Source organism: Pezoporus flaviventris, unplaced genomic scaffold (assembly GCF_033815535.1).
Source record: "Pezoporus flaviventris isolate CSIRO_AGI_PZ_B2104156 unplaced genomic scaffold, CSIRO_AGI_Pfla_v1 ptg000044l, whole genome shotgun sequence".
Classification (NCBI taxonomy): domain Eukaryota; kingdom Metazoa; phylum Chordata; class Aves; order Psittaciformes; family Psittacidae; genus Pezoporus; species Pezoporus flaviventris.
This window is the reverse complement of record NW_026892592.1, coordinates 1,391,795-1,406,528: the sequence shown is the minus strand read 5'-3', so window position 1 is coordinate 1,406,528 and position 14,734 is coordinate 1,391,795. Positions and strand designations below refer to the sequence as shown.

Sequence of the window (14,734 nt, the reverse complement as noted above, 5' to 3'; positions counted from 1 at the left end):
CTCCTCCCGAGTCCGGTCTCCAGCTACCTGTGGGGGCCACCCCCTGCCTTGCTTGCACAGTCCTCCAGAACCCTATGGTCCTGCGCTTAGAGTCATTCTGCAACAATTCCCCCCTTTTTCTTTGTGCAAGCAAGGCATTATTCTGTTATTCTGTTCACCTGTTTTATCACACAACTATAAGCAAGTCTAATAGCTACGATGATTAACCTAACAATGACACATAAGTGCAATACTTTAAACAGCAGTGTTTGACTCAACCTGTAATGCCCCGTGAAGACAACCATCTAGTTATTCTTAGGATATTGCTCATTTACTATTGCTGGGTAAGCTGAGCCAGGGTTCTCAGCTGTGCGTGCATCGAATTAGCATAATCAGAGAGACTCATACAACACATTCCATCAAACTCTTCACATCCATGTCCCTGTTCCAACAACAAAAGGTTCTGCAGTGTTGCATGTCTTACAGAGTCAACCTTAAAACAAATCAGGAATTGCCTTCGATGTAGAATTGTCTGCTTAGCAACTCAGCAACCCAGTCTGCTTAGTTGAGCCAAGGCCCCAGCTGAAGCACTTACAGTGATTGGGCATATTATGATTGGATACATGTTTTGAAGACCCTTAGTGACTAGCATATAATTGGTTAAACACAGGTGTGAGAACTCAACCTTGAAAGCTTGCCAACAGTCCACAGTCCTCATTAACTTGGTGAATTCCAGCCTCTTATCTTGCATGCTTAAGCTTCTTTGGGCCTCCCATGGCCTTGCTGTATCTTTCAGGACTATTCAAAGTTTATGTACCAATTATGCATTCTCCCGTGAGAACACTGTCTCCACATCTTCCCCCTTTATGTTTTTTATGTATGGTTTGGGTGACCCTACTTGAGCAGGGGATCTGGGCTAGATTATATCTCCAACATATGCCAACTACAGGCTGCTGGGCCTGCCCCTTTTTTCTGCTGTATGGCTCTCTGATAACAGGCTGTATAGCTCTCTGGTCCTTCACATAAAGGTCTGGCATGGCATATGTCCCCACCGCTCCACGCCTGCTGGGTTGCAGCCAACAGCGGCGCTAAAGGTTCTTCTTGGTGGCAAACACAGAAGCCAACCCAGTCTTGCCCTTGATTGTGGTGGCAGGCCTTTGGTCAGCCTCAGTCCATGCACCTTGTTGTCAATGCACAGTTTCACCTGCTTCATCCAGTAACAAGTCACTACTACAGCAAGGCACACACAAATTTACATTAGCAGAGTAACTATTACAGGGTGCAGCAGCATGTTGAAGATGCTGATGGCAGTGAAGGACTAGCCAAAGAAACTTCTTACCAGTGGAATTCTCCCCCCCTCTTAAATTTGTTCCATCACCTGCTTTATAACACTACCATTGTATTAAAATTTTTCTAGCTTTTGCCTTAGCATTCTCTAGCAGCTACTGCAAATTTCCATACTCTAACATCTCTTTTACAAGTGACAAATCTATACAATAGAAGGTGCAGTTTCTTATTAGCAACTAGCTAGTAAATACAGGTGGTTTTATACACAAAATCACAACCTCTAATAATAGCTACTTTACAAGCACACATATTCAGGATGTTACTTTTCATTTGCCCCCAAGTGATGTTTTGCAGTCATTCGTTTTTCTCTTCCTCTATCTCATTCTGCTTGGGGTATTCACGGTCAGCTCCTGTAGCTGAGGCATGAGGTTTTTCCATTCATTTGTCCCGCTCATGGCAAGGCTTCACAAACTTTGCAGGCAGTCGCCATGGACCTGTAGGCAGGAGGACACAAATATACCCCCTCCCCCAGGTTATCAGTTCTTCAGTTCTTGAGAACCCTGGATTTGGAGAATGCTGAGGTTCTCAATGACTTCTTTGCCTCAGTCTTCATCAGCAAGTGCTCTAGCCACACTGCTCAAGTCACAAAAGACAAATGCAGGGACTGGGAGAGTGAAGGCCTTAAGCCCAGTGGAAGAGAGAATCAGGTTCAAGGTCATCCAAGGAACCTGAGTGTGCACAAGTCCATGGGGCCTGATGGAATCCATCTTTGGGTCCTGAGGGAGCTTGCAGGTGAAGTTGCTAAGCCACTGTCCATCATATTTGAAAAATCACAGCAGTTGGGTGAAGTTCCTAATGACTGGAAAAAGGGAAATGTAAGCGGCGAGGAGAAGCAAGACAGGCCAACCGAATATGGGTGATAAGCAAACTTCTACTTTATTTGTGGCGCACTTCACTTAAATCCACATGGTGTTTAGCCATGCCTACTAGTCAGAACAGTATTGGTTAGTTCTACACAGCTTCCTTCACATTCTCCTCCCACATCCGGTATCCGGTTACCTGTGAGGCCTACCCCTTGCCTTGCTTGCACAAGGCCTCTAAGGCTCCATGGCCTTGCTCTTAGAGCCATTCTGCAACAGGCAACTACATGTTCTGTGCATGCCTCACGCCTGTGGCAAGTTGAAAAAATAATCAAACAACAGATTAGTAAAATATGTCAAGATATTGGTACCAAGCCTTACCACTGGCTCTTTTAAGAATTCAAACAACCTCAGTCGAAAAGAAGAGGCTATGCCATGTAAAAATTTTATATGGAAGACCATATCAGTCCCAGTTTAAAGGAGAAAGTCTTCTGGAAGTCAGAGGTTATCTCCTAAAGTTTATGGTCAATCTGGGAAAACAATTAGAAGAAATAAGAGAATACTGAGGACCAGAGTGAGAGGCATGGGTTATCTGACTCACCCTTTTAGATCCAGAAACTAGGTTTATGTTAAGAATTTTTCAGGAGATCCTCTACAGGAGCAGTGGAGCGGACCGTACCAGATAATATTGACCACCTTTACAGAAGTGAAGATAAAGGAACAACCTGCTTGATACATTATTCAAGAATAAAGAAAGCACCAGAACCAGAGAAGACATGGCGGATAGAACCTTCAGGACCCTTGCATATGAAATTATATCAGTCGTAATTTGGATTTATGTGATAACTGACATACCAGCTTGAGAATAATACTTATACCTGAAATTAATGCAGAATGTTACTAAAGTTGTTAATTGTAGTGACTGTTGGGTGTGTGCACAGTTGCCTGAATCAGGAGAAGATCAGGACCTTCCATTAATTGGCGTTCCAATTTCCAAAACAATCTCATGGACAATTTTATTTCACCAGGAAGCAGAATAGGAGACTATGTTTGTTTAAATGCCACAGGTGTAGGTCACTATTCAAATTGTAATCCCACTATAGATGGTATCATGGTTCAGTGGTGGCCTGCTCCTGAAAGGAAAGGATAGTATTGGTTAAGCGAGGGTTTAACCCTATTGCTAAACAGAATACTGCATTTCATGGTTTTGTGAGATGGCTAATTCCATCTTTGGGAGTAAGTGAATTAGAGAAGGCAATCATAAATATCTCAGCAACCATAGAGGAAATAGAAAGTAAAACCATTGATATAATCCAAGTGGAACAAGAATCAATGAAAATTGCTGTTCCTGAAACAGATCTTGAGGAAATCTGGAAACAAACTAACCAAGGATGATACCTCCTGGGGGTTTGACCCTCATGGTTACCTGATCTCTCCTGGTTAAGGCAACTGGTTGCAGGAATATTAATATTAATTGTCTTAATATTGATTACTTGTGGTTTAACAAAATTTTCTTCCTGGAATTGTAAACGATCTATGATAAATTATGAAGATTGGAAAAAGAAATGAAATTTAAATATCAAGTAGAAACAGGAAACTACTTCAAAAAGACTCTGGATGGTAATGGCAGTATATAAAATGTTGCAAAAGAACTTGCAAAAGGTCAGAAAAAGGGGGTATAGCCATCTGTTAGTGTTAACAGACACCTTTTCAGGTTGGCCAGAAGCCTTTACAACTAGAAGTGCACAAGCCCGGGAGATAACAAAGATATTGTTACAGGGTGGTTGTGAGGATTTCGAAGGTATGTGCTGCATGAACTTATCTGACCATTCTGAATCAATTCATGCTAAGCTGCGAAAATTGTAGGAAAATATGCAAGAGCTTCGAATTGTTGGAGGTGGAATGGATGAATGGCTAAATAATCTAGGAGTTACTGGATGGTTCAGGGGAATACTTAAAACAAGGCCTTCTAATCTTAGCTATAGGACTACTCATTTTAATGATTGTACCTTGCATAATACAATGTATATCGAAATCACTTCATAAATCGATAGAAGGAAAGTGGATAGATCTGTCATAAATAATATAGTAAAAGAATTTACTCACTTTATAGAAAAAGGGGGGATTGATACAAGGTTAACCAATGTACAAGGGGGTTGTACAAGGGGGTTGTACAAGGTGTTTAGAGGAATTCACTTGCTTAAGCAAAAGTATTGTCTGTAGCTATCATGCCTACTAAGCAGAACAAAGGCACTAACTATTGATAAGGTAAAGCAGACACCTGGTTCTATTGACAAGGAAAAGCAGACGCCTGATTCTACTGATAAGCAGCTGTTGATAAGGAAAAGCAGACCCCTGAATCTACTGATAAGGGGGAGAAGCAGGTGGTTTATGGCTGGGACACCCACCAAACCCTAAGGCCATACATGAAGACTAAAAAGTGAAAAGGTCAAGAAGAGGAAGACTCATTTATTTCATCTTGAAGACCCCTACCCACAGGAGGGAGACTCATTTACTTCATCTTGAGGCCCCTGCCCACAGGAGGAAGACTCATTTACTTCATCTTGAGGCCCCTGCCCATGACCAGAGGGGGCACTGCACAGGCACAAAGGACCTTCTAGCTCATTATAATAGGAAGCGGGGATAGGACACAAATATGTATAGGTGTATTGTGCAACCTTATGAATAACTTTCAAGAATAAATGTAGAGGGAAACAACACTGAGGCACACATGACTTTGAGGAATTATCCCCATGCGTCTCAGCGCTGAATAAAAGGCATACCTACTTTAAAACTTTTAATGAGTTGTGGAATCTATCCGGGTATAAGTTCTTTAACTGTTTATTTGCTAGGCTAGGAGCATGAGTAAAAAAAATTTATTAAGAATGTTTGTTTTGTTTGTTAGTTTTTATTATCTTATGCAGTTTCTTATTAATCGAGCCCTAAAGCAGGTGTTGATAGCGAATATACAAAACAAAGAAGGGGGAGATGCGGGGAGTGAAGGTGCTAAGATTTGCATGAAGAACAGTTTGGGAATGAGCTCTCATGCCTTGGTGCTTTGACAAGCCCTGGGTCAATGAGAAGGGGCATTGAAGGCCAGAGGATGTGGGGGTTGTGAGAGGGTCAGCATCGTTGTGATTGGACTATTTACCTGGAGAGTTTCACAGCGGCCAATGAGATTGAACGTTGTATGTAGGTGCAAGTTGGGAAAGTACCAAACAAGGGGATAAAAAAGGCTTGGTGGTAATAAAAGGGGATTTGAGTCTCTGCATCAACTTGAGTCCGTGTCGTGAAATGCCACACAGTGGGTCCTACAGCCGAGCAGAGTGGGTCCCATCTGAGGTGCCAAATTGATTCAGAGAAATCTCCTGGAACTTGCCAACAAAGTTTAAAGAATTTGACAAGCAGGTATTCTTTACTGTGGTGCCAGGAGACTCCTTCAAGCATCAACCAGGCTGTGATTATATTGTCCTTAAACATACATATTCATTAGATTACATACATTACATCGTAATTTTAGAGAATGCCTCCTGAGTGCATACTAAAATGTGGTAGTGGGCTTTGGTTATTTCTTCATCACTTTCTTTTAGGATCGTTGTCATATCAGTAACTACCAGGTGTTAGTGGCAAAACTTATCTTAGTAATTTCCTTTTCTCTATAGTTGCTAACAAAGCCTAATGTCCTTGAAGTTACTTATTTACAACCCTATTCTTCAATCAACCCCATTCTTCAATCCACCCTTGTTGCAGAATGACTCTAAGAGCAGGACCATAGAGCCCTGGAGGACTGTGCAAGCAAGGCAGGGGGTGGCCCCCACAGGTAACCGGAAACCGGACAAGGGAGGAGAATGTGGAGGAAGCTGTGTGGGGCTAACCAATACTGTTGTGCCAAGGAGGAGTGGCTGAATACCACTTCTATATATATGTGAACTGTGTCACAAATAAGGTAGAAGTTTGCTTATCACCCATATTGGGTTGGTCTGTCTGCTTCTCCTCGCCGCTTACAAATAGCGCCCGAAAAGGGACGCGGACTACAGGGGCCTGGTCACTGGGGACCCGGATACAGGGCCCCGACTAGCGGGGACCTGGATTACAGGGCCCCGGTTAACGGGGACCTGGATACAGGGCCCCGGTTTAACAGGGACCCGGATACAGGGCCCCGGTTAACGGGGACCCGGAACGGCGAGTGAGCGGCGCCGGCGGCAGCGGCCGGGGAGCGCAGGCAATAGCGTGATGGACCCGGGTGCTTGGACTAACCGAAAGGAGTTCGCCGCTGGGGCGAACCAGACACTGCTGCGTCGGGAGGCCGATCCGGAGACCGAGGTTACAGGACGATCCAGAAGAAGACAATCCGGAAAAGGCCGGCCATGAAAATGGACCAAGAGGTAGCCCTGGAGTTATTACAGTGCTTTTTATAAAGGCGGGGAATTGAGCCTGAGACTCTAAAGCAGCTAGCAGGTCTCCTGGCTGTAGGGAAGGCTAAGGGATTTTTTGTAGATCCTAATACAGTTTTTGAGGAGAGTGAGTGCCGAAAGTTTGGTGAAGAACAATTTGACTCAATGCTTAATGATGATAAAACGGCAAAGAAACTCGGTAAACCACGGAGAGAAGTAATAAACTGTATAAAAAGTTACAAGGCGGAAAATAAAACTGCCGCGGTAGCAACGGAGAAACTAGGAACAGACGTCCCCTGTCGGTTGAAACCGGGGGAAGATTACAACTCATTTCCCCCAACTCGCGGGAGCACAGGTTTCCCACCCCCCCCCCCTTCCTTTTCTCCCCCTCCATCAGAAGGTGCAGCGGAGGAGGTGTAACCCCCTGCTCCCCCACCACCCCAGTTCCGAAAGTAGGGACTTTGAAAAGGACAGAGAAAGTATATTAGAAGGTATACGCATGATAAATGTCGAGGAATCCGAAAGAAAGAGGGCGGTGCCTCGGCGCCGGATCTATTGCAGCGCCATTTTGAAGCATGCAGTAGAAAATAGAGATCATGCGCTAGCGGGAGATTTAAAGGAACCGCGAGCCTCTCCAACCCACTATGCCCTAGAGTGAAAAAAATTTTAACTCAGTTACGGAGGAGCCATGTCTGCAGATGGCTACATACTGAACGAGAGACATCTGATAAGAAAGACACAGCTGCGAGCAACGGAGACCCCGAGTTCGGCGCAGGAACAGCCCCCGAATCCCCTGAATCCGAGACAGATTTATATCCTCTGCTTCCAGACCCTGACTCTTCGTCTCCCGGGTCGGTCTGCTCAAACTCACTGGCCCTGGAGACACTCAGTTGTAACAATGGGCAACCAAGGATGTGATCATTACTGGGGAATTTTCTGCAATGGGCATCTTTGCATATCCTGTGTTTACTACACAGCAGGGGGCTAAAGAGTGGGAAGCTCTTGATCTCAAAATAGTTAAGGAGGCCTGACAAACAGTGACCACGTATGCGTTAAAATCCTCTTATACTCAAGCTGTGTATGTTATGATTTTTTTTTTTGCAATTGACAGGGGGAGCCCATACAGTTGTGATACTCATGTACTAGAAGTTGGTAAAAATAAGTATGTCCAGGTTTCTATCAACCCTTGGAGACCTCTGTAGATACTGCTGGCCACTTCTTCCAGCACAGGCTGGCCACCTGTGTCGGAATGAGTGTGCATTTTGGTCAGTATAAAAGCCCAAGCCTCATACGATGTGAGGGAGGCAGAGCCTCTGCGGGCATGCCCGCTAAGGTTGAGCCTGCCACCTCTCACTGCAATGATGCTTCTCAGAGCTGGTTTGCTATTAGTCTCCACAGGGTCCTTGTGCCACGTTCTGTACGTGGAACTGTAGTGGGAGTAATGATTGTCTGGATTTTATGCTTCAAATATTGTAGTTGTGTGGCGTGTGTTTGTATGTGTGTGCTGAGGGCAGACGGTGTTCTCTGTATTTTTCTTGTTGTTGTGTTCCTGTAAAAGCTTTCAACGGGTAGCTGTTTAACATTTCGGGCTTGAAAGGGTTAACGTAAAGGTGCGGTTGCCGGCGGGTATTTATGGTTGGCAGGCAGGCAGCTATAGTTGCTGCCCAGCAGGTTGGCTTTTACAGGGACAAAAAAAAAAAAAAGGGGGGGGGGGGGAGAGAGAGTAATGCTGCTGCACTTAACCTGTCTAACCTGTCTACTTCTCAAGAACTGAAGAACTGATAACCTGGGGGAGGGGGTATATTTGTGCCCTCCTGCCTACAGGTCCATGGCGACTGCCTGAAAAGTTTGCCAAGCCTTGCCATGAGCTGGACAAATGAATGGAAAAACCTGATGCCTCAGCTACAGGAGCTGACCGTGAATACCCCAAGCAGAATGAGATAGAGGAAGAGAAAGAGCGATTAACTGCAAACCATCTCTTGGGGACAACTGAAAAGTAACATCCTGAATATGTGTGCTTGTAAAGTAGCTATTATTAGAGGTTGTGATTTTGTGTATAAACCCACCTGTATTTACTAGCTAGTTGCTAATAAGAAACTGCACCTTGTATAGATTTGTCACTTGTAAAAGAGATGTTAGAGTATGGAAATTTGCAGTAGCTGCTAGAAAAATGCTAAGGCAAAAGCTAGAAAAATTTTAATACAATGGTAGTGTTATAAAGCAGGTGATGGAACAAATTAAGAGGGTGGGAGAATTCCACTGGTAAGAAATTTCTTTGGCTAGTCCTTCACTGCCATCAGCATCTTCAACATGCTGCTGCACCCTGTAATAGTTACTCTGCTAATGTAAATTTGTGTGTGCCTTGCTGTAGTAGCAACTTGTTGCTGGATGAAGCAGGTGAAACTGTGCATTGACAACAAGGTGCAAGGACTGAGGCTGACCAAATGCCTGCTACCACAATCAAGGGCAAGACTGGGTTGGCTTCTGTGTTTGCCACCAAGAAGAACCTTTAGCTCCCCTGTTGGCTGCAACCCAGCAGGCGTGGAGCGGTGGGGACACATGCCATGCCAGACCTTGATGTGAAGGATCAGAGAGCTATACAGCCTGTTACCAGAGAGCCATACAGCAGAAAAAAAGGGGCAGGGAGATATAATCTAGCCCAAATCCCCTGCTCAAGTAGGGTCACCCAAACCATATATAAAAAACATAAAGGGGGAAGATGTGGAGACAGTGTTCTCACGGGAGAATGCATAATTGGTACATAAACTTTGAATAGTCCTGAAAGATACAGCAAGGCCATGGGAGGCCCAAAGAAGCTTAAGCAAGCAAGATAAGAGGCTGGAATTCACCAAGTTAATGAGAACTGTGGACTGTTGGCAAGCTTTCAAGGTTGAGTTCTCACACCTGTGTTTAACCAATTATATGCTAGTCACTAAGGGTCTTCAAAACATGTATCCAATCATAATATGCCAAATCACTGTAAGTGCTTCAGCCGGGGCCTTGGCTCAACTAAGCAGACTGGGTTGCTGAGTTGCTAAGCAGACAATTCTACATCGAAGGCAATTTCTGATTTGATTTTATGTTGACTCTGTAAGACATGCAACACTGCAGAACCTTTTGTTGTTGGAACAGGGACATGGATGTGAAGAGTTTGATGGAATGTGTTGTATGAGTCTCTCTGATTATGCTAATTCGATGCACGCACAGCTGAGAACCCTGGCTCAGCTTACCCAGCAATAGTAAATGAGCAATATCCTAAGAATAACTAGATGGTTGTCTTCACGGGGCATTACAGGTTGAGTCAAACACTGCTGTTTAAAGTATTGCACTTATGTGTCATTGTTAGGTTAATCATCGTAGCTATTAGACTTGCTTATAGTTGTGTGATAAAACAGGTGAACAGAATAACCCACAATGCCTTGCTCGCACAAAGAAAAAGGGGGGAATTGTTGCAGAATGACTCTAAGAGCAGGACCATAGAGCCCTGGAGGACTGTGCGAGCAAGGCAGGGGGTGGCCCCCACAGGTAGCCGGAAACCGGACAAGGGAGGAGAATGTGGAGGAAGCTGTGTGGGGCCAACCAATACTGTTGTGCCAAGGAGGAGTGGCTGAATACCACTCCCATATATATGTGAATTGCGTCACAAATAAAGTAGAAGTTTGCTTATCACCCATACTGGGTTGGCCTGTCTGCTTCTCCTTGCCGCTTACACACCCTATTCTTCAGTCAACCCCATTCTTCAGTGGTAATCTTTTATAATACTCTGCACAGTTCACAGGAGAAGTCACAGGCTCTCCAGAGGCTAAAAAATAAAATAAAAAAAATATTTTATTGTAAACTTCCCTTAACTGTGTCAGGAGAAGCAAAAGTCTAGGTAGGTTCTTAATCTTATAAAAGACATAAAGTAGAAGAAGAAAATGAGAAAGGAAAGAAAACAATGAAATAGTGTCACCCCATGGATCCAGTCCTGTCTTCTTGGTCAGTGAGTAGAAATTTTCAGTTGGAGTCCTTGTAGTCAGTGAGTCCACTGGGGTCCAGGATGGAGAGGTGTGCACCACATGGCTGACTTTGAAAGATGGCTGACTTTTTATAGGGTCAGGGTCTCTTGGCACCCTTGCATGGGTGGAGACTCATTTTTGGGGGCATCTGGTGAGTCTCCAGACCCCGTTAACTGTCCTGACTGGCACCCCAGTATCTGTCACACTATCTCTAGGCAGTTTGTTGCCTGGGCAATTGATCTTCATGGCCTCAAGGCTAACATCATGGGAAAGCATCCTCGGCCTTCCTGGAGCAGGATCCCCTGCTCTGCCTCCCTGCCATTTGCCCAAGTGATAATAAATTGTCAGGTCCTTCTATCTTTTGAGTTGTTTTGAGACAAACACAAAAAGAGTCTCTTGACCATCACAGACAATAATTGGTGAGTGATCTGTCCCTGTTCTTATCTTGACACATGAGCCTTCCATCATTTTTCTCCCTTGTCCAGCTGAAGACCGGGAGTGATAAAACAGCTTGGTGGGTACCTGGCATCCAGCCAAGGTCAGCCCACCACGTAAGCCATTGCTTACAGTGGTCATACTCTGCAGAATTTCTATGAATACATCACATGTTTTGCTGTTTCTCTTCACAGATTTCTGTGATTTTTTCCAAAGAAATAAAACGTAGTCATCTGTAATCATAGAATGGTTGGAGGGAAGAAAGACCCTGCAGAGGGGTATGGACAGGCTGGATCCATGGGATGTGGCCAGTGGTATGACGTTCAACAAGGCTCAGTGACAGGTCCTGCACTTGGGCCACAACAGCCCTATGCAGTGCTACAGGCTTGGGTGGAAAGCTGCTCATTGGAAAAGGACCTGGGGGTGCTGATTGACAAAGCTGAATATGAGCCAGTAGTGTGCCCAGGCAGCGAAGAAGGCCAACGGCATCCTGGCTTGTATCAGCAATTGTGTGGCCAGCTGGTTGTGGGCAGTGGTTGTCCCTCGTACTCGGCAATGGTGAAGCCTCACCTTGAATACTGTGTTCAGTTCTGGGTCCCTCACTAGAAGAGAGAGACTGAGTTGCTGGAGTGGGTCCAGGGAAGGGCAACAAAGTTGGTAAAGGGCTTAGAGCACATGTCTTATGAGGAACAGCTGAGGGAACTCAGGTCATTTAGTCTGGAGAAGAGAAAGCTCAGTGGGGACCTTATCACTCTCTACAACTGCCTGAAAGGAGGATGGAGCAAGGAGATGACTGTTCTCTTCTCCCAAGTGATAGGACAAGAGGTAACAGCCTCAAGCTGTGCCAGAGGAGGTTTAGCCTGGATATTATGAAAAAATTCTTGACTGAAAAGCTAGTCAGGCATTGGAACAGGCTTCCCTGCAAAGTGGTGGAATCGCTGTCCATAGAAGTATTCAAAAAGTGTGTAGATGAGGCCCTTAGTGACTTGGTTTTGTGGTGGTTTTGGAATTCCTGGGGTTGGACTTAATGATCTTAAAGGTCTTTTCAAACCTAATTGATTCTGTAATCTCTTTTTTTCATTATAATTATTATTAGCATATTATTAGTAGTATTATATTATACTTTATTCCAATTATTAAACTGTACTTATCTCAACCTGTGCGGTTTACCTTTGTCCTGGGTTCAGCAGTAGCAGTCATGTTTCTCCTCCTTGGTAGCTGGTGCAGTGCAGTGTTTTGACTTTCGGCTTGGGAACAGAGCTGATAGAGATGTTTTGGTTTGGCCAAGGACTTTGTGAGCCTCATGCTCTGCCAGGGAGGAGGGGAAGCTGGGAGGAAGCAGAGACAGGACACCTGACCCAAACTGACCAAAGAGGTATTCCATACCACAGCACATCATGCCCAGGAGGTAACTGGGAGTTAGCCGGAAGGGCTGGGAGACTGCAGGGTTGGAGGAGGTATCGGTCAGAGCTTGGTCGGGCTTGGGGGGACGAGTTATCGGTCAGCGGGTGGTGAGGTGTTGTATTCTCTTCCCTTGTTATTTCCTTTATCATTATTATCATTGGTGGTAGCAGTAGTGATTTGTGTTATACCTTAGTTACTAAACTGTTCTTATCTCAACCCGTGGGAGTTGCATTCTTTTGATTCTCCTCTCCGTCCCTCCGAGAGCAGGGGGAGGGCAAGAAAGGGGGGGGAAGTGAGCGAACGAATTACCTGACTGGGTTTAAACCACGACAGTTCTTTTTGGCGCCCAACGTGGGGCACGAAGGGTTGAGATAACGACAGATTTGACTGGATTAATAGTCATTCGTCACAATGCTGATTTATTGGGTATCAGAGTTGTTCTTCTTGATCTCACAGCTTCAGACCGTTGTAACTTACGTAGAGCCGGTATTTGCTGTGATAGTGTTTATCAAGTGTGGGGCCTGGGCTAAGGTTCTTGTCTCACTGTGCTTTATGGCAATGGCTTGTAATACGGGCGGGCTCCAGCAGCAGGGCGGGACGGACGTGGCCGTGGACTTGTACCTGGCCGTCCGGCTGCTCTTCACCGTCCTGGCCCTCGCCCTACTCTCCATCTTCGTGAGGCTGCGGGGAACTGGGGGGGAGCGGTCCCGGGAGCCGGCGGCTGCTGAAGCGGCCCGGGAGAGCGGCCCCGGGGACCAAGCGGCGGCGGGAGCGGGGCCGGAGGCCGCCAGGGGACGGCTGCCGGTGGAGGAGGCCGGGGCGGTCGAGGAGGAGAAGGAAGCGGCTGCCGAGCAGCGGGAGAAGGCGGCGGAGGAGCCGAGCCCCGCGGAAGAGCCGAGCCCGGCGGAGGAGCCGAGCCCCGCGGAGGAGCCCAGCCCCGCGGAGGAGCCCAGCCCCGCGACGGCCGAGAGCATTCCCCGGCAGCCGCCCGCCGAGCCCCAGGAGGATGCAGGAGACCACGCAGCATTTCCCAGCAAGGCAGAGGAGGAAGAGCTGGACTCGGGAAAAGAGAAGCTGGCGGTGGGAGAGCCGGCAAGCACAGCAGCTACACCAGCCCCAGTGACAAGCACAGCAGCATCAACTGAGAGTTGTGAAGGCTCTGAATGGCCTTTGGGTATCCTTGGGACCTGCCTGCTGATTGTGATGGGGATCAGCATGTTGGCACACACACAGGCTGTGTTCTACCCACAACCATTTTGTCTGATCTCAAAAGTTAAGCAGAGTCAGGTTTGGGTCTTGTCTGGGGTTAGACAACAATATAGGGGGACCAAGAGATTTTCCCCAAGGCTGGAGAGTCATGAGTGGCAGGGTGTGTGGGACAGTATGGGCAAGTATCTAGTCCACTGGGCCCCTCCAGTGCTTTGGAAGCGTCGGAGATGGAAGGCAGCTGTATGGAGTCCCCAGCAAGAAGCTGCAGAAACTGCTTAAGGGGACAGTGAATTATTTTAAGCCTGGTGGGCCCATGGCACTTCAGGCCATCACAGCAGAGATGCAACACAGAGATGGACTCATGATCGAGGGGTGGACTTAACAATGGACACTATTGCCCAGATTATTCACGAGTGTGAACACTGCACACAGTCTCTCCTGCTCTGGAAGACTGTTACAAGAGATGGAGTCTGACATGGACCAGATGGACGCAGCAGCTTTATAGGGACTGGTCCATGCACTAAGATAAGAGTGCACCAAGATAAGAGTGATGGTATATTGAAAATGTGGGATCTGAGCATGACGTGAATGGTATGGAATAAGGGGTGGATAATGTCCTGGGTTCAGCAGTAGCAGTCATGTTTCTCCTCCTTGGTAGCTGGTGCAGTGCAGTGTTTTGACTTTCGGCTCGGGAACAGAGCTGATAGAGATGTTTTGGTTTGGCCAAGGACTTTGTGAGCCTCATGCTCTGCCAGGGAGGAGGGGAAGCTGGGAGGAAGCAGAGACAGGACACCTGACCCAAACTGACCAAAGAGGTATTCCATACCACAGCACGTCATGCCCAGGATGTAACTGGGAGTTAGCCGGAAGGGCTGGGAGACTGCAGGGTTGGAGGAGGTATCGGTCAGAGCTTGGTCGGGCTTGGGGGGCGAGTTATCGGTCAGCGGGTGGTGAGGTGTTGTATTCTCTTCCCTTGTTATTTCCTTTATCATTATTATCATTGGTGGTAGCAGTAGTGATTTGTGTTATACCTTAGTTACTAAACTGTTCTTATCTCAACCCGTGGGAGTTGCATTCTTTTGATTCTCCTCTCCGTCCCTCCGAGAGCAGGGGGAGGGCAAGAAAGGGGGGGGAAGTGAGCGAACGAATTACCTGACTGGGTTTAAAC

At 46.4% G+C, this 14,734-nt stretch overlaps 1 protein-coding gene across 1 annotated transcript in view; it reads left to right on the top strand.

Annotated features, from left to right (window-relative positions):
• The window catches only part of LOC133276335 (cytochrome c1-like), a 284,630-nt gene extending 270,601 nt beyond the window's left edge, over window positions 1-14,029 (top strand). The window contains 1 exon segment of the mRNA XM_061467063.1: window positions 13,920-14,029. The gene's annotated coding sequence lies outside the window, so the exon portion shown is untranslated.
• The last annotated feature ends 705 nt before the right edge of the window (window positions 14,030-14,734 follow it).